General features: G+C 36.2%; 1 long non-coding RNA gene across 1 annotated transcript in view; it reads right to left on the reverse strand.

The window, feature by feature from the left end:
- Window positions 1-209: 209 nt before the first annotated feature.
- The window catches only part of LOC131276200 (uncharacterized), a 92,429-nt gene continuing 71,558 nt past the window's right edge, over window positions 210-21,080 (reverse strand). The window contains exons 3-4 of the long non-coding RNA XR_009183714.1: window positions 7,845-8,070; window positions 210-308 (exon numbers count right to left, since the gene is read on the reverse strand). This is a non-coding gene — a long non-coding RNA (uncharacterized lncRNA). The remainder of the gene's footprint in view (window positions 309-7,844; window positions 8,071-21,080) is intronic.

Genomic DNA, 21,080 nt, shown 5'->3' on the forward strand with positions numbered 1-21,080 from the left:
TCTTGTTAGAGTATTTATATATTAATAGTATTTCCATAGTAGAGGAACTTCATAAGGCATTAATACAGAAATTTCTCAGGACTTTCCTAGAAAACTCAGGTACCACTGGATAAGAATCAATATCCAAGCAGTGAGAGAAATAAGTGTCATTTCTTTCTAGATACATTTTCCCCTATTTTATTGGGTGTTTAATTTTCTTGTATGGGCTTTATTGGACATTGCACAATTAGATTTCCATGCACATACCTTGGAAAATATGCTGTTTAGGACCATGCAATATAGACATAAGTTATAGTCTTTTCTTCATTCTGGAGAAGAAAAGAAATGAAACTGGCAGGTGGTACAAAGAAAGTTTTAAGTTTTCTCTTTTAGAAATAGACAGGAATGATAATGATAATACTAATCATAATGGCTAAAATCTAGGGAGCACTCTTTAGGCTAATCATTTCCTCTTTACTGAGACTTTTCTAATAGTTTATATTTTTATAATCTCTTTTAAAAAGATACATAAATCACACAAAATGTTACAATAAAAATATAAGAGTTTTCCATATATCCCACTCCCCACACCCCCACTCCTCCCACATCGACAACTTCTTTCATTAGTGTGGTACATTCATTGCATTTGATGAGTACATTTTGGAGCATTGAAACAGCATGGATAATAGTTTATGTTGCAGTTTACACTCTCTCCCAGTCCATTCAGTGGATTATAGCAAGATATAAAATGTCCTGCATCTATCCCTGCAATATCATTCAGGACAAAGCCAAGTCTCGAAAATGTCCCAATATTACACCTCTTTTTCCCCCTCCCTGCTTTTGGCCACTGTCTACACATCAATAATATAAGTTCTTCCATTGCTAGAGTCACAATCATTCTATAATAGAATACCAGTAAATCCACTCTAATCCACATTTTATTCCTTTATCCTGAGGACCTTGGGATAGCTATGATCACTCCACTTCTAAATTGAGAGGGGGCTTAAATCCCATATAGCTGATGGATATGATTTTCCTGTTTGCAGCTGTAGACTCTCTTGGTTCCCTGGTATAGTAGTTGACCATCCTCACCTCCTTGTTAGCTGAGCTAGGTAAGTCTAACAAACCAGAAGGTAGGTTTTGCAACTCTGCTGAGGCCCAGCTGATACATAGAAAGTCTAGAGATTCAAGCCTCCTGAACATACACCAACCCCAGTGCCAACCACAGGTTCAGTAAAAGTGACAGAAGAGACACGCATAGAAAGGTCACATCTGAGTCCAACTGCATCATACTCATGGGCACAAATTCCAAAATAGGGCCAACTGGCAAGGCTCCAAACTCCAGAGCCATCTGTCATGACCATAGGACCTGAGTGTCTCCATAGCCCTCAGGAGCATCACTACCTGAGGTTACATCTACTCTGTTTCTGAGATCCTGCTGAGATGTGTGTAAGCATGACCCCTCTGATGACATCCCGACTCATTTTGAAGTCTTTTAGCCATATAAATTCATTTGTGTTCACCATTTTCCCCTTTTATTCAAGGTCTTTTTCTAGTAGCTTCACCAGCTCGTGCAGGCAGTAGTCACTCAGTGCAAAGGAAGCTCATCCCCAGGAGTCATGTCCCATGCTGAGGGAAAAGTAATGCATTTACATGCTGAATTTGGCCTAGAGAGTAGCTATATTTGAGCAACATAGAGGTTATCAGGAGGTAACTCTTAGGCACCTTGCTGCTCTAGGCCTAGTTGAAATTTCAAGCACACAGGCTCATAAGCATAGTCATCAGTATCAAGGGCCTATCATTGGACCATCCTTCTTCTCTGGTCTTTACCCGTGTACTTGCGGGATTTTTACTACTCCATTGAAGAGTTTCCTGATGTGGTTTACTGAGAGTTCACAACACATTCCATATGAGGTTGGTGCTAAGTTCCCATTTCACAGATAAGGACATTTATGCACAATAAAGTTAACTTAGCCAGCTAGTAAGTGGTAGAGCTAGATTATAACTCTAGATCCAAAGATTTGGACCAAAGTTCTTCCATTGTCCATTGCCTCTCTCATGGACCCCCTTGTAGTGACCTTAAGTTAATAAACAACTGGGAAAACGATATATATCATATTAACTACATGTAATCAAAGATTCAGTAAAGTGGGTTCCAGCCTACAGGATTAAGCTATTAGGGAAGGGCAGAGTGGGGTTGGGAAGTAAGTCCAACCCTTTGGGCATAAAGACTCTCCGTTGTAAAACCAGAGCAATGGAGTAGGTTTTACAATCCCTGAAGTCCTCTCTATAGTGCAAGAATACTCCAAAGGAGAATGTCGTAGATTTCAGTTATTCTTCATGCCTGTTGTAGGAGTATTCTGAGTGCATAGAACTAGATATTTCTTTGGTAAAACAGTGAATTATGAAATATGAAGAGCTTCTCTAATAGATATTGGTGCTCTTCTGGTGGTCTGTTTAGAACCACAGAAATTATGTCTAAGCTCTATGGTTGGCCTGATGACCAAAGGATAAATTAAATATAACTGGTAGGTACAAGGCCAATAAGTACATTTTATTTTAGTATAAACTATGTCTACTTCTTTAAGAAGTGAGAAAGGAGATTACTGTCATAAAAATAAATGAAGACCAGCTCCAGGAAAAGGGCAGACTTACATGAAGAAAACCTTCTGCGTGCTGGGTAACTATGTACAGCCACCTTTCTATAAACTGAACAAGGCAAATTTGAAATAGGCACTATTTACATATGCCAAGATAGTCTAGCTTTATGTTTAACATTTGAATAAGGAAAATTCCCCCAAATGTTAATTAGGTTAGAATCTTATTCTAAAACTTGTGAGCCCATGGCCATTATAATCTGGCTTTGCCTTTTTATTACCTGGTAAAGCTATTTTAACTGGTAAAAAGAAATATCCATCATACTGCCTCAGGATTAACCTTGGTGTTTTAGTTATTATCCTGATACCCCTCTCCCAAAAGATATTAGTTGTAAATTTATTTCATTTAATCACAAAATGAGCCCTTGATACTATCTAGGAATTTTCTTATAAAAGTAGAACTTTATTGTTTCCATATAACAATTAAAATATAATTGTCCACCTGTTAAGGAAAATGTATTTGAATTCATGTCTATGAGTATGAAATTTATGGGTGTAAGATTTAAATCAAAGACATAGCACAGCCTAAACTGATTCTGGCAGTTTCTTTTGAGCCTACATGGGAACATACTTAAACTTGTAAATGATTATCTTGAAAGTCAAAACTTGTCAATGAAAACTAAGCTTGTATTACATTTGAGGCATAACAAAGAATAAGCATGTTCCAATCACCTAAAGGGGAGAAATTACCTAAGTGTGTTTGATGAGAAAGGATTCCTGATAGTATGGTTCATTCTATCAAAAACTATCCTTTGAAGGATGTACATTTATCAAAGTATAGATGCTTCTATAAAAAACACTACATGGATTTTAAATATAACTAATAAAAAGAAAGTAAAGATGTAACTTGCTGCTTGTTACATCTTCAATATTATTGACATCAAAATCATTCAGAATGCTCATAAAAATTGCTCTCCATGTTTCTGATGACTAAAAGCAGTTTTCAACAATTGGGTTAGTCCTTATTCTCAGAAATATTTACCAGAAATAAGAGATGAAAAGAAAAACATTCTTATTATGCATCCTTCCTGAGAGAACAGGAAAAACAAGATATGAGTCCAAAATTATTCATTTCTGTTTCATATCTTTCTTGAAACCTTTTTCATGACTGTGATGTACAAAAAATAGTTGGAATATTTTTATCTCCTCCCCCTCAAGTAACATAAATCATCTGCTCCTCCTTTTTACAAATATGAAAGGAGGGAAACTGTCCATGATGATTTGTGGAGAGTAGGTGTGTGTGATATCTGCTATTTCCATGGTCGGCTCAGAAGCTGATGGCATGATTGCTTCCTACACAACAATATGGGAAACTGCATTAGCAGCAGGAATCCCAGTTGGCAGAATTGTCAATTGTACCTGTTAAATAGACAGTTATTTGGGGGAGGAATCCTCTGGGCACTTTAGAAAAGTCAGTCAATGTTTTATTTAGAAATTATAGGCTCTTAAGATAGGATAATATATCTCAAAGTCTTTAAGGAGTTCTGGTGCTGTATAACAGTAAACTATTATTATTATCACTTTTGTTATCTCATTCTTATATCTGTATAAAACTCTTTCAATAGACTAGAAAATGTCTAGAAGCAAGGTTTTCTTTTAGGTAGAAATGAGTTTGTTCACAAATTAAGTGAAATATTTCAGAAGTTGACTTGAGAAAATTTAGGATGGCTTGAAGCAAGATTGAAAGATAATGGTTTGTAATTCCAAGGAGATGTAAGGTGACTGTGGCCATTACTTTGGTAGGAGGTCATTCTATCAGTGTGGCATTGAGACTAAACTATCCACCTATTATATTTGGTTGTAGGTAGCATGAATAGACTGATTGGTGCTTGTGAAAGCAGCAGGCCCACTGAGTTGAATAACTCCAGGGGGCACCATCCATCCATTCATTTATTCCAGAAAGTACCACAGGATACAAGCTGTGAGACAGATAGAACATCTTGAGAGATTCTCCAGAGAATCAAAGTCGTGGCCTACAAGGTATGCACTGAGATCAGTGTCTCTTGTTCCTTGTTCTTATAACACTTCCGTGTAGATATCTTTTCTTCCTTTTTCTTTTGTAGAGGGCATCAAAATATATCTGCCAAGCTCCCAAGCTCCCTCTATCCCTGAAGATACTGATTGTCTATTCTAGGAAAGTTAGCAGTTGTTCTAGTCCAGCCAGTTTATATATTGTAGCAATAACCTACCAGTAAATTCAATTTCCAGGTTATTACTTGGTGGTTTAGTGTGCTGCCCCATGCCTCCTTTGGAAGATTCTTTGGAACAGAACATAGCCTGATTTGACTGCCACCTGGGTTTCACATTTAGTGATTTTCAAACTTTGTGTTGGCTAAACATATTTTGTTCAAAGAATAACTTACCAAGATCCTAGTAAATAAAATAAAGAAGAGCTGTTGTCACCAAGTTTGGAAGCCTTGCCTGCTCATTGTCTATGCCCAGTTTTTGCTTTAACTTGATCCACAGTAGTCACTGAGAGAATTCCATTGACCATCTAGGGCTCTGCCTCATACAGTGTTAAAAACAAGAATTAAATAAAACCTATTTTATTTTCTTTAATTGAATTTCTAGAAGTTCACGTTCAGCTTTATTTTGTTTGAAGTTCCTTTCTCCACTCTAAAATAAATGTATGATTCCAACTCACAATCTAAACGTAGCATTTATTATTGTTCTGTAGTCATACAACTGTAGTATTCAGGAGTTTTTAAGTTCCAAATGAAAGAAAACCCAACTCAGTCTGACCTAAAGAAATTCTTTTGGCTCACATAATTGAAATGCTGGGGTGTAGCACTGGGTGCAAGCATAGCTGACCTTCAGAGGGCTGACAAGATGCAAGATTCCAGCTCTCTCTCTTTTCTTGTCATTCACCCCTGTTACCTGATATTGGCTTTATTTACAGGCTTTCTTCATGTGTTAGAACCCAAGTAGGCTTTAATGTGTTTTCCTTTTACAGTAATTCCAACAGAATTCTTGGGATTGTGATGCATAGGACTAGTTTAATTAATGTCCATCCTTGAACCAATCTTTGTAGTCAAGGAGAAGGAATATGTTGATAGCTAGGACTGGATCTTAGAGCTATCACCTTAGCTAGAACCTGAGTATAGGTCATGCTCTTCACAGCAGGACAGATAGTGATTTTCAATTACAAAATTCACAAAGCAGAAGAGAAGCAGGTGTAACTCAGTGATTTGAGTGCTTGCCTTGCATGTATGAAGTCCCTGTTTCAATCCCCAGTACCTTCTTGAAAAAATAATAGTTACTGGTAGTGAGCTAAGAAAGGATGTTATAGAAAGTATTCATATTTAAATCATTGTCAGTTGAAAAATAAATATATTTCAAGTGTCAAAGAGAGGAGAAATGTATATATGGAGTAGAGGTTGGAAAAGGTAGCAATGGACATACTGAGTTAAAGCTGTTTCTATAATTTAAAAAAGCAGAAGGAAATATATTTTCTTCCATTTTAATTCTTCATTGTGCATACTGATTAATGAATATGTGTCGCTCCTTCCTGTGTGAAACATACCACATAGTGGAGATGAAATAAACAATCCACTAGAGATCTTTTATGATTTAAATTAGGCTATTATTCAATGTAATTGCTCGTCTGATTGTTTTAAAGTTTCTCTAAATATTAACTATGGAGTTTGTTTACTATACAAGATGGTTCATTGTACAATTATGAATAATCAGCAGTGACTCTGTGAGCTGATGATCACAGCATATGTTTTATTGGAGACCATATTTTTGGCAATGATATAGAAAGCCTATTAATTCAATCAGCTTTTTATATATGTTGATGCAATAAATGTTCTTTGAAAATGAATATGTTGGCTAGGGAATAGGTCGCCACTCTAAATGCAATTGACGAGTTTGAATCTTGCAGTATGAAAAAGAAAATATGGGTTAAATGTACATAAATTTCAGCCCAAGTTACTAATGTGATTTGGGGAGTGAGGAAAGGAATTGGTGTAAACATTTCACAGTTTTATAATGTTTTGTCCAATGACTGATTTAATCTTGCGAGTGTTCATTAGCAAACATGTAAACCATATGGTAACTGACATTTATAAATGTGCTTTTATCAGTTAGTTCTATCCATTGAGGACAACAATTTAAAGATTCAACATTTTACAAGTTTCTTAATGCAGTGTTCCAAAGATTTGATTTAGTAATGAATAAAGTGTTGGAGAGATTATAAAGTGTAGAATCTTTGTAGGATCATGGAAGCGTAGTGCTGGAAAGAATTTAAACTCGTGATAGACTGCGTTCATTTCATCTGAGTATCTGTGTGTACTTCAAAGTTCTGATAACATCGGCAATTGGTGTTTTCTGGAAATGCACTGGAAATTTTGAAAATAAGAATATATTTACATAGAGAATATAGATTGTAACATAGTAGGTAAAAAAGCTACATTCGATCTGAGTTACATGGCCAAGAAATGATGAGGCTTTCTAAAGAGGAAAAAAACTATATACAAATCTAATCTATAGCTGACTCTGTTTTTAATTTACTGAGATAATAGGATTTGGTGAGGAAGGCACTTGGTAGAAAAAACTATCGTAGTAGCTATAGGTTTAATCAACTCACCACTACTTTTGAAAAGAGATAGATCTTTTTTGCCCCTGTATCAGCAGATATGAAACAAAGGAGACAAAGGGCTATATATCCTGACTATGAAATGGATCAATTAGTTTTAAATTCATTCTTGTCCATTCAGGTGATTTAGGATATAATTTAACTGTGATTTGAGATATCATTAAACTGTCAACTTTTATTAATATTATGACGAGGTACAATGTCATTTTCATTATCATAACTATTCTGTAGTCATTGTCATCATCATCATCATTTTATTTTCATAATATTTTATAATAGTCAAGTGACACACTGTCCAACAGCATGAAATCAAACATGGTGCCATATTTTGGTCAAAAATTGATTTGCATTTACAGGAGAGAGATAAAAGAAAAACCTGGACTGAAATGAATGGTTTTGAAGACAGGATCTATCAGATATGTAGTAAGCCAGCACCAGAATAGTTTCATTGGGGTCACTGTGCTTTATTATAGATAGAAAACTGGATTAAGTGTAGGAAAGAATGGCTTGTCCACTAAATGATTTTCCAAACCTCAAACATTCCAAGCCTCACTTTCCTTAGCTGCAAAACTGAGAGAGCAAAGTAGAACTTGAAAGCAAAAAATACTTACTTTACATAGCCACTCTCTTTCAGAACATAATTGAGGTGTCCCAGTGGAGTGAGACTTCACTTTCTCCTGACATCTTTGTCACTATTTCAGTTTCATTAACAGTTGCAAACTCTTTATCCAACTCTTTCCATTCTGTTCTCAGTTCTGTAGTTCCCTGGCCTTTGATTCTCTGTCCAGAACAAGATCAAAATTTACTTCTTGGGTGTTCCATTTTGGGGTTTTCCAGCTGTAGAGAAAGATTTTTAAAATATATTTTAAAATGTATATATATATATATATAAAGATATATCAAATATGTCAATATTTCAAATGTCTCCAATGAATGTCTCTCTTTCTAGAAAAGAGTGCTCTTAAAACTTGCTGCTCGTATTTGCTCAAATTCATTTAATCAGTTCTGTCTAGAAAGGAGGGAGGTTTTTATCTTAAGTGTAAATATAGAACTCAATATTTCATTTATTCAGAAGGGGGCACACTTGTGCTTTTAATAGCAGATGTATTCAGATTTTCTAGCATATGAAATTTATAGATAAACTTTTAACAGATGACAAAACTATTCCTCTTTATTAGGGATCTCATAAAAATGTATATATACCAACTTAATACTTCTTAAATATGGAGAATGACAGAATTCAACATTTGGATTTCTGTGTTTGGAGAAGACTTTTTGTTTAAGTCCAGAATCAAATTAAGATGAAAGCTTCATAATTTGGTTTGATAATTATTCAGTGTTCAGCATTTTCATACACATTTTTGTGACCAAGGAAAGACCATACTTTCAACAACCTCTGATACATTTTAGCTTTGAGTTTTGGCAGCCTTATAGCTATAAAAATGTTTTCCTTATTGAATGTCATTAATTGTGTGTCCTCATTTGTGTGCCAAGATGACACTGACCCACTTGGTAGAAGAAGACATGCAATGAGGTATCTTTTCACCAGTTGGCTTAAATATTTTGTGTCAAATCATCTTTTCCAGGGACACGAGTTGAATCTTGGTATGATGTTTGCCTGAGATTAGGATTTTACACTAAAGTGTTTGAAAATTTTGTCTAGCATCCACAACTTTGCCTTCAATGTTGGTATGCTCTACTTAATTCAAATATGGGGCCAAGAATTATAAAACCCAAATAGGTGAAATCACACAGTGATATCTGAAATAAATACAAAGAATATAATGACATTTCGCTTTGAGGCTTTGTTTGAAAAAATTACCTTGGCTGTAATCTGTGTTTCAAACAGGACTGGACTTACTCCACTCAGCTAACATGGAGTTAAAGAAGGTCAACCACCACACCAGGCAGCCAAGAGTGCCTACAACTGAAAGCAGGAGGATTGCATCCAGCATCCATGTGGAATCTAAGCCCCCTCTTGATAAAGATGTGGAGTGGACACAACCATTCCAAGGTCCACAGGATGGAGGAATAGAGTATGGATTAGAGTGGACTTACCGATATTCTATTCATGAACTATCGTGACTAGTAATTGAAGAAAATGTGGCATTGGTGTGGAGAAAGTGGCCATGGTGGTTGCTGGGAGTAGGGAATGGGAGGAAGAGATGAGATGTGGGGGCATTTTCGGGACTTGGAGTTGTCCTGGGTGGTGCTGCAGGGACAGTTACCGGTTATTGTATGTCTTCCCATGGCCCCCTGGGTGGACTGTGGGAGAATGATGGTTATGATGTGAACCATTGACCATGAGGTGCAGCAGTGCTCAGAGATGTATTCACCAAATGCAATGAATGTCTCATGATGATGGAGGAGATTGTTGTTATGGGGGGAGGAGTGGGGTGAGGGGGTTGTGGGGTATATGGGGACCTCATATTTTGTGAATGTAATATCAAAAAAATAAATAAAGACAAAAAAAAACAAGCTGCAAAAGTATATATAAAGAGATGAAGAACATCTAAAGGAATCTAATTGGAAAATGTGCAAAGGTAAACAATGAGGAAGAGGAGGATGAATGGTAATTATCATTATAAATGTGTTATAGCTATATGCACATATAGAATGTCTGTAAGACAATAGACAATTTATATTGTAATCTAAGAAATGGATTTTAAACAGTAAGATTGGATTTTGGACCTGTGTGAGTGACTAAGATTATTTTAATGCTAATAGGAAGTTGTTTAGCATGTGAGTAAAGGAATATATGTGCATAATATATATATACACACACATAAATACATATTATAAAAATATATGTATTTCATATATATTGCAATCAAGACTTTTTAATTAAGCAAGACAGTTCCCTGAGAATTGAATTGACTTAGTTTTTGGTTCCTAAGCAAGCATGAGCTCTACATAAGCAGTATCTCTCTCCTTTGCATTTTCTTGGTCTGGTGTTTAACAAATTCTTCCTTCAACATATTATAAATTCTCCACCCTCACACAATTTTCAATCAGTACTGGTATAAAATGGTAGTCTTCTAGATGATAATCCAGTAACATATATTTCATATATCAACCTGTCTACCTCTTGACCAGCCATTCGACATCTCTCTAAAGGAAGTAATCTGACATTTAGAGAGGTAACTGCACAAAAATGTGTTTTGCCATCGTGCATAAATTAGTTAGTAGGTGATAAACACATAAAATCCTATCAAAGGGATTTTAAAATATTTTAAAAATAAATTGTGCTCCATATATAAATCAAACATTTTTCCCTTTAATCACATTCATATATAGTAGCAGAATAAATTTTTTAAAAATCCATGGAATTACAGTATACGAAAAGTGAACCTAAGTTAAACAATGGACTGTAGTTAATATTACAATTCTAAAAACATGATTGCCAAGAGTGGGTGTATCCCAGTGGTTTGAGTGCCTGTTTCCCATGTACCAGATCCTGAATTCAATTCCTGCACCTCCTTAAAACAAACAAACCAGCAAACCAAAAGACCTGTTATATCTTCAATTGTAACAAAATGCACCACACCCATGCAAGATGTTAATAATAGGGTGACATATGGGAATCCTGTATTTTATGCAGAAGTATTCTGTAAATACACAATTTCTATACTAAAGAAAAAAAGTAAAAGAGGACAGTATAAGAAAATTAAATAAGTAAATCATGGTAAATTCCTTCAATTAATACTATAAAGAGTAGCTATATACACTGATAAATAAAAGTTTACATTTTGGTAAGTTGTAAAGTAGGTTAACACAAAGATAGCAATATGATCCCAATTACATGAGGGAAAAAATGCAGTTATGTAGGTATATTAATAAAATAAATGTAGAAATTAGTCTAGCTCCTGCAACTTTACCCCTAGAATATGGTCTTTAATTTGTGAGAGAAGTAGCTAAAGATTCTTTGTAAGTAAGCAGTGGTACCCACCATATCATAAAATATAAGATATGCATCCTGATTTTTTAAGTTTACTTCTTTAATGATCATAGGTTTCAAATTTGTTTCTCTTCTCTCACATGAAGACATGGGGAACTGTCTGTCACCTGATAGGAAAATGAAAGTCTATAGAAAAAGATGGTCAAAAAAATAGTTTAGATAGGTTAGATTCCAGTTATTAGCCTATTTAACTTTTCCAATCAGACTACAAGCTCCTTGAGAGGATGACTAGAGTCATATACATCATCATTTGTCTCCCCCTCAGCCTACAGTTCTTAGCACACTGGACAAAATAATGTTCAGAAAAGGCTTATTAAATGAATAAATAATGAATGATTGAATAGAGGAATGATTCATTAGATAGATGGCTAAATGGATACATAAGACTTTTGTGTAATAAATACATCTACCTATTGGATTTGTCATTATCCACCTGTATGGTGCAAATTAAGTCACTTTCTGTTTCTGGCTTCAGATTCCACACCAAGTACTAACCAGCAATTCAACTGGAAAAAGACTTTGACCAAGAGGAAAAAAGAGTAAAGACAAAGGAGTTTATATGGCTAAGAGATTTCAAGGTGAGTCTGGAATTCATTCCTGAAGTTACACTTATGCACATCTCAGCAGGATCTCATTGACTGCCACAGTAAATATTGCCTCAAATAGAGGGTCTTCTGAGGGCTCTGGAGACATACAGATACTATAGGAGGACAGACAGCTCAGGATTTGGCACCCTGCCATTGGACCCTACTTTAATTTTATGCTCCCTATTGTGACAGAGTTGGACTCATTTGTGGTTTCCCCACACATGACTCTTTCGTCCCATCTGTTTGAACCTATAGTTAGTACTAGAGTTGATAGTTGTGTGTTCAAGAGACTTAAATCTTTGAACTTTCTATGTACTGGTCGGGCCCTGGATCTCAACAGACTTGCAACACCTACTCTCCAGTTCATTGGGCTCATCCAGGACAACTAACAAGAAAATGATGATGGGCAGTGACCATCCCAAGGAGCAGAATCTACAACTGCAACCAGGATAGTCCCATGCATCTGCCCCCATGGTCTCTAAGCACCCTCTTAATTAGTGGTAGAGTGGGCATCACCTCCCAGAACCCTCAGGACTGGGTAATGAATGATGGATACAGTAGACTTACTGTTATTCTACTATAGACTTATTGTTATTCTAGAAATGGAAGAACTTTTTATCACTGATGTGGAGGCAGTGGCCACCGGAGGTTCTGGGGAGAGGGAGAGGAGAAAAACAGGTATAATATGGAGCATTTGGGGGGCATTGGAATTGTCCTGAATAATGTTGCAATGACAGATACAGGCTGTTATATATCTTGTCATAACTTACAAAATTGTGTGGGAGTTTAAACTACAATGTAAACTATAATCCACACTTAGCAGCAATGCTCCAATATATGTTCATCAATTGTAACAAATGTACCACACTAATGAAGGAGGTTGTTAATGTAGGAAACTGTGGGAGGAAACAGAGAGTGGGTTTTATGGGAATCCCCTACATTTTTTATGTAACACTTATGTAATCTAAGTATCTTTAAAAAAAATTAAAAATAATTTAAAAAGAGGCTTGATGATATAAATTCTAACTTCTCTTAGTGTGTACTAGGCACTTTTTCTGATAGCTTTTCTTTCCCTTTTTCTCTCGTTCCCACAACTAGTCCATTAGCTATTCTCTTATTTATATATTGGATCTGAATACCTCCCCCCACTGCCACCATCTTAGTCTGAACCACTATCATCTTTCACCTAAGCCCAGCTTCACCAAACTGGTCTCTGCATTGCATCTTTGCTGCCACAGAATCCAGTCTTTACAAATGACACAAAGTGGCATATTTTAGAACAATTTAGATCACGTTATCCACATGTTGAAAACCTTCCATTAACTTAATATAATGATTTGAATAAAACTCAAATTTCTTAACCTGATTTATAAGATTTATACATATCTGGTCCCTGCCTATCTCCCCTGTCTTACATCATTCTCCCCCATTGTTTGCAGTGGCTCTTGGTGACACTTGGAAATCACAAACTAACTCCCACCTTAGGGTTGTGGAATTGCTCTTTCCTCTGTCTGGGAGACACGTTGCCCAGGACTGTTCATACCTCCTCTTTCTCATACTCAAGATAAAGCACAGTTGTCACCTACTCAGAAAATATCTCCCTTTTATATCCCATTACCCTGCTTTATTAAATGCCTCTCTGATTTTTCTAGTTTATAATCTTTCTTCACTTCCAGTCATAGATAAAGTTACTAAGGATAGGGGTATTGTCTATCCTTTTTTTTCCCATATAATAACTTTATTTATAGAGACATTTTAGATAGCATAAAAGTTACATTGAAAGTATAGGGGACTGCTATATGCCCTACTTTCTCCCCACACACATTTTCCTCTATTAATAATGTCTTACATCATTGTGGTATATTTGTTATATTTGATGAGCAAATATTGAAGCACTGCTACTAACCAAGGTCTATAGTTTACATTATGGTTTATTCTTTTCACTGTACATTTTTATAGAATTTGACAAAATGTTTAATGGCTGTATCCAACATTGCAATATCATGTAGAAAAGTTCCAATATCCCAAAAATGTCCTATTGTTCTACCTATCCCTCACTTCCCCTCCCCACAGAATCTTTGGTATCTACTATCTTTATATCAATGTCACCAGTTTTCCCTTGCAACAATAACAATGTCCACTTTGTTCCATGGTTATATTCCCTCCTTATGTTTTTCATCTTCAGTCTTGAGGATTTGGGAATGGTGAGGCCCACTCTCCTTCAGATTGAGAGGGGGTTTAGATCTTATGGGGCAGATGGAAGGAACTGTTTAGCTGGAAGTTGTAGATACCCTTTGTGGTTTTCTTGTGTTGTTTTGGATGGGGGTGTGTGTTCATCATCATCTTTTTGTTAGTTGTCCTGGCAAGTCCAATGAACTTGAGAGTAGGTGTTGGCTGCAACTCTGCTGAAATTCAGGGCTCAACCAACATATGAAAAGATCGAAGATTTAAATATTTAATGAGTGTAGTATTGTAGATTCAAATAAAAGAGAGAGAAGAATCATGTATAGGGAAAATGAGTCTAACTCTATTATATTGAGGATATAGGTTATCATATATTCCAAAGTAAGGCCCCAAAAGTAGTGCTTATTTCATGGGGTTGTGTGCCTTGCCTACAGTGTCCGGATGTCCCTAGAGCCTTTGAGAGCACTCTTGTTTTGGTTTTGTTTACTGTGGCAGTTAGTGAGGTCTGCCTGGGAAGTGTATAAGCGTAACCTCTGAAATGCCCTCTTGACTGACTGTGAAATCTCTTAGCCATAAAAACTCTTCTGTATGTAATGTTTCTCCCTTTTGGTCAAGGTCTTTTTCCAAATGTATCACTAGTTGGTGCTTAATATTAATTGCTCGATGCCAGGGAGGCTCATCCCTAGAGTCATGTCTCATGCTGGGGGAAGGTAGTACATTTATTTGCTGAGTTTGGCTTAGAGAGAGTCCACACTTGAGGACCAAGTTGGTTTTCAGAAAGTAACTCCTAGGCAATAATTACTATTAGGCTACGTTTCAATTTTACAAGAATAAGGTTCATAAGTAAAAGCATTAATATCATAAGATTGGCATATTATGATATTTGTTTTCCTTTTTTCTGTCACTGTCTATACTCTAGAGGTTCTTGCCACTCTATTTTAGAATGTAGCAGGACTCTCCAGGATGGGGATTTAATATTTTGTTGGTTATTGTGTGGTCTCCACCCACTGAGATAACACCTTATGACAACATGAACACATTTATATTCCATAGACATGCCCCAGGTGTACTCTTCCCCACACATCCCCTCATCACTGATATCCTAGACCAGTGATCATCCCCTGCAATAGATACCAAAAGAATACTTCCATAATTGTATTTTTGACCACAGTCCATATCCATGGTTCACCTGTTTTCTCTACATTTCCATAAATGGCCCAACACCTTCCCCCAATCCCACTCACACACTCCAGCACTATCAACTCCACTCACACTGCTGAACCCCCCGTTATCCCCATTCACTGCCAAACCACCACCATCCACCTTATCATAGATTCTGCCCAGAGTGAACATTTTCTATCTTGTTCACTGTTCTATCTTAATTGTGGAGAATAGTGATAGACATGAAGTAAGTGTTCAAGAAAGATTTGCTGCATGCTAACAAGTAATTTTCACAGCAGATATAGGGTTCTTTAATAGGAGATTTTTGACCAGTTTAGTGGTTCATACTCACCTCCATGGATTTGTGTTATGACATTATGAAATGCTGCTTGGTGTGTAAATATCTGCCTCATTAGGGTGGTTGTAAGGATCAAATGAAATAACAAATATGAAAAGGACTTTGTTAGGAAAAAAAAGCAAATTTATAATTGTATTTACTATCATTATTCTGAGTTCATATATGAAGAACCTGAGGTGCAAGTGGTACATGATGACCCAAGGTCATAGAAATGATTACTACTATCCTCCTTGCAAAGCGTCAAAACTTGCTTTTTACATAGTTTTTACCCACTTTGGGCTGTACATCCTTCACTAAAAGGTTGACAAGATGAAAAGGATGCCCCCTGAAAGTTAGGAAGGGGAAAAATAAATATATTCTTTGATAAGAAAAAGCATACAGATCCATAGAAACAACCAATGGGAATATAGGAATGAAAAATTCATAGCAGAATTTAGATTACTGGCCCAGATGCTGAGGGAATAAAGTACTTCTGATGTTTAATGTGAAACTATAGAAAAGTTAATAGGATTGTGAACAAATGTCTCAAACTCTCAGCTCAGTGCATGATTTCCCAATTCAAGAAACTTTTCTACCCTGAGGGTAACAATTTGTACTCAACTTCTGTCCAAAGAAACTGCTGCTACTATTTCATATTTCCTTTTCCTGTTTCCTTAATAAAAGTGTTCGGTATTACTTGATCACATTCTGCCCTATTGTTTGAGATTATGACACTTTCTTCGAGGCAGTATAGAGTCTTGTCTTCCATTGCAACTGACACTAAACAGAACAGAGTATAATACTAGGAAGTATATTAAAAATTGAGTTATGTATCATATTCATATTTAATTCACACAACTAGCTATTTAAAAGAACTCAATTTCAGAGCTATGTGATTTCATTTGTAGTACACTTAGGTCACATTTTCAAATTTGTTATGTACTCATTAAAAACACATGCTAAAATTGAATCAAGGAAGGAAAGGCACGATGGCAGCAGAGTAAGGAGATCCAAGAGTCAGCTTCTCCTGCAATGCAGTTAGTAATCTCCCAGAGCTATCTAAATCATTCATTGGGGGGCCCCAGGAGACCAGAAGAGCATCCTGCAACATTCTTGAAGGAAGAGACAGTTCATCTGCAGTGAAGATTCATGAGTAAAGCACTCTATGCCATGGAGGCCAGTGCCCAACCTCCACTGGCAGTGTAAGCCACCTTGGGAGTTATTCCTTGGATGGAATTGGATGCTCTATTTCCCCAAAAGCCTCCATTTTAACTCTGCCTTGGCATGAGGGGAAGGAGGGCTGATTAGAAATCATTGTAAATATAGGGACTGGCTTCTTTCCATCCAGGTCAGATTGTACTTAACCTAGGCTTGAGCCCCACCCCTGTTAGGGAGGAAGCTGAGGTGACCTGCAACAGATCCTCTGGGCAACTACAGATGCTTTCAGCCTGCACGGACTAGACTGGTGAGCAAACCTGTGGATATATCTCTGCCCCCAATAGGATAGGAGGAGTGGCAGTGTTTCTTCAACCTCTCCAGGCAACTGCAGGTGTGTTCAGCCCAGATGGATTAGAGTGTTGGGCATTTCATTGGTCCCAACCCCTCCCCTGACAAAGCAGGAGGGACCATGCTACCTTAACCTATCTGGACAACTGTAGCCACTTTTGGTCAACATGAACTAGATTATTGGATGCATCTCTGGCTCTATCCCTACCCTTAGCAGGGCAGGAGGAGGGATACTGTGTCCTCAGTCTCTCCAGGCAACTATAGTAACTTCTGGCCTATATGGACTAGATTGCTGGGCACACTGGAGGCTCCACTTCCACCCCTGTCAGGAGAGGGCTGGTGTTTCATCAGTGTACCTGGACAACTGAGATCAGTTTTGACTCACACAGCTTAGTTTGTTGCCCATAGCTGTGGCTCCATCCCTACCCCAGGTAGGTCAGGAAAGAGCATGGACATTCATCAGTCTCTCTGGGTGACTACAGATGTTCTTGGCCTGAATGACTTGTTTTAGCTGCAGCCCCATCCTTACCCCTGACATGGGAGAAAATTGAGAGAAGCTTCATTGGTTCCTGGAGCAATGCAGGCAGCTTCAGATTCCATGGTTTATAGTACCAACTTTATCGTTGGCTCCAAGGATGCAAAAAGGCAGTGGGATGATATAATTAAGACAACAAAAGAGGAAAAACTGCCAGACAAGAATCTGATATCTGGTGTGGTTTGCTTTAAAAAAATGAGGGTAAGTTTAGGATACTCACAAGAAAAACAGAAATAGAGAGTATGTAACAAAGTGACCAGCTTTGCAGGAAACACTAAAGGGAGTACTACAGCCTGAAAAAAAAAAAAAAAAAAAGACAGAAGAGAGAGTCTTAGAAGAGAGTCTAGAAAAGAAGATTATATCAGTAAAAATAACTAAGTGTAAAAAGAGTGGTGATAACAAGATATGACAGATAAAACCCAAAGATCAAAATGGGTGAAGTAAGAACTCCCTTTACAATATAATAACATTAAATGATAATGAAGTAAACTCCCCAATCAAAAGACAAAGAAGGCAGAAAATATAAGCCACATATATGGTGTCTACAGGAGACTCACATTAGACCCAAGGATACAAATAGATTGGAGGTGAAAGTGGAAAAAAGATATTCCATGCTGATAGTAAACAATGAAAAAGCTGGAGTACCTACATTTATATTGAATGAAATAGATTTTAAAAGCAAAGCTGTTATTAGAGACAAGGAAAACAATTATATACTAATAAAAAGGACAGTTCATCAGAAGGAAATAACAATCATAAATGTATATGCTCCTAATTTGGAAGCCCCAAACTATATGATGCAAACACTGGCATAAATGAAAAGAGAAATAGATGTTTCTACAATAATAGTTGGAGATTTCAATACACCACTCTCATCACTGGATAGATGATCTGGGCAGAGGATCAGTAAATAAACAGAGAAATTGAATAATATGATAACATGAACTAAACCTAGTAGACATGTAGAATAGTGTACCCCCAAACAATAGGATATACATTATTCTCAGATGGTCATAGATCTTTCTCCAGTTTAGTCCATATATTGAAGCACAAAGCAGATCTCAATAAATTTAAAAAGATTGAAATTATACAAATTACTTTCTCTAATCATAATGTAAGAAAGCTGGAAATCATCACCTGGGAAAGAAAAGGAAAATTCACAAATATATGGAGATAACATGGATAAATGGGACCTCCTCAAAGACACACTATTAAATAATAAGTTGGTCAAAGAAGAAACTGTAAGAGAAATCAGTATCTTGTAATAAATGAAAACAAAAACATAATATAGCAGTAACCTATGGAATGCAATCAAGCAGTGTTGAGAGGAAAATTTATAGCTTTCAATGCTTACATTAAAAAAAGAAGAAAGTGTAAAATCAGTGACCTAACTACACAGCTGGAGGAACCAGAAAAAGAATAGCAAGCTAGGCCCAACGCAAGCAGAAGGGATGAAATAACAAGGATCAGAGCAGAAATAAATGAAATTAAAGGGAAAAAAATTAATGGAGAGAATTAACAAACCCAAAAGTTTCTTCTGGAAGATCAATAAAATTAATAAATCCTTAGCTAGATTGACAAAGGAAATAAAAAGGGAGATTATGCAAATAAATAAAAACAGAAATGAAAATGGAGATGTTACTACTGACCCCACAGAATAAAAGAGATCATAAGAGGATCCTATGAACAACTGTATGCTAACACGCTAGACAATGAAGATGAAAATGCAAAAATTCCTAGGAACACACAAACAACCTACACTGATCCTTGAAGAAATAGAAGACTCAACAATCAATCACAAGCAAAGAGATTAAAATAGTCATTAAACAACTCCCTAAAATGAAAAGCCCTGGACAAGATGGTGTCACAGTTGAATTCTACCAAGCATCCAAATAAGATTTAATACCAATCTTACTCAAAGTCTTCCAAAAACTTTATCAGGAAGGAATGCTCCAAATTCATTCTATGAAGCCAATATCATCTAATACCAAAGCCACATAAAGAAATTAAGAAAAAAAGAAAATTACAGACCCTTTTCCCTAATGAATAGAGATGCAAAAATCCTCAACAAAATACTCACTAATTGAATACAACAGCACAGTAGAAGAATTATTCATCATGATAAAGTGGATTTTATCCCAAGCATTCAAGGGTGTTTCAACACAAGAAAATCAATTAGTGTAATATACCACATTAATAAATCAAAAATAAAAAATAACATGATCATCTTGATTGATGCAGAAAAGCCATTTGACAAAATACAGTATCAATTTCTTGATAAAAACATTCCCAAAGATAGGTATCAAAGGGCACTTTCTCAACATGATAAAGGGCATATATGAAATTCCCACAGCTAACACTCTGGTGAAAGACTAAAAGCTCTCCTGTTGAGTTTGGGAACAAGACAAGGATTGCCCGTTGTCACCACTGTTATTCAATATAGTGCTAGAGGTTCTACCTAGAGCAGTTAGGCAAGAAAACTAAATAAAAGGCATACAAATTGGAAAGAAAGAAATAAAACTTGCAGTAAGTGCTACTAGAGCTAATAAGCAAATTCAGCAGAATGGCAGGAACAATATTAATATGCAAAAATCCACAGTATTTCTATACACTACTAATAAGCAATCTGAGGGGAAAATCAGGAAAACAATTCAATTTACAATAGCACTAAAATAATAAAATATTTAGGAATAAACAAGGACATAAATAAACTGCACTCAGAAAAATAAAATGCATTGTTAAAAGAAATCAATGAAGAACTAAATGAAAGAGCATATAGTGTTCATGAATGGGAAGACTAAATGTCATTAAGATGTCAATCTCACCTAAATTGAAATACAGAGTCAATGCAATCCTGATAAACATCCCAAAAGCCTTTTTTTAAAAAGAAATGGAAAATTGAATTATCAAATTTATTTAAAAGGTTAATGTACCCCAAATAGCCAGAAACTTTTTAAAAAGGAAGAACAAAGTTGGAGGACTCTCACTTCTGTACGTTTAAATCATATTACCTAGCTACAGTGGTAAAAACAGCATGGTGCTGGCATAAAGATAGACATATAGACCAAAAGAACTGAAAAAGACCCTCACTTCTCTGGTCAAGTGATTTTTGACAAGGCTGTCAAACCCAACCAGATGCTACAGAACAGTTTATTCAACAAATGATGCTGGGAGAATGGAATATCCCTATCCAAAAGAAAGAAAGAGGACCCCTACCTCACAGCTTATACATAAATGAACTCAAAATGGATCAAAGACCTAAATATAAAAACAAGAACCATAAAACTCGTAGAAGAACATGTGGGGAAACATCTTCAAGACCTGTGGTAGAAGGTGGTTTCTTAAACCTTACACCAAAAGCAGGAGCAAAACACGGATAAATGGGACCTCCTCAAAGTTAAATCCTTTTGTGTTTCAAAGGACTTTGTCAAGATGGTGAAAAGTCAATGAACTCAATGCAAGAAAATATTTGTAAACCACATATCTGATAAGGGTTTGATTTCTATGCTATATATAAAGAGATTATACAACTCAACAATAAAAGCACAAGCAAGCCAATTAAAATGGACGAAAGACTTA

Source organism: Dasypus novemcinctus, chromosome 26 (genome assembly GCF_030445035.2).
Source record: "Dasypus novemcinctus isolate mDasNov1 chromosome 26, mDasNov1.1.hap2, whole genome shotgun sequence".
NCBI classification, from domain to species: Eukaryota; Metazoa; Chordata; class Mammalia; order Cingulata; family Dasypodidae; genus Dasypus; species Dasypus novemcinctus.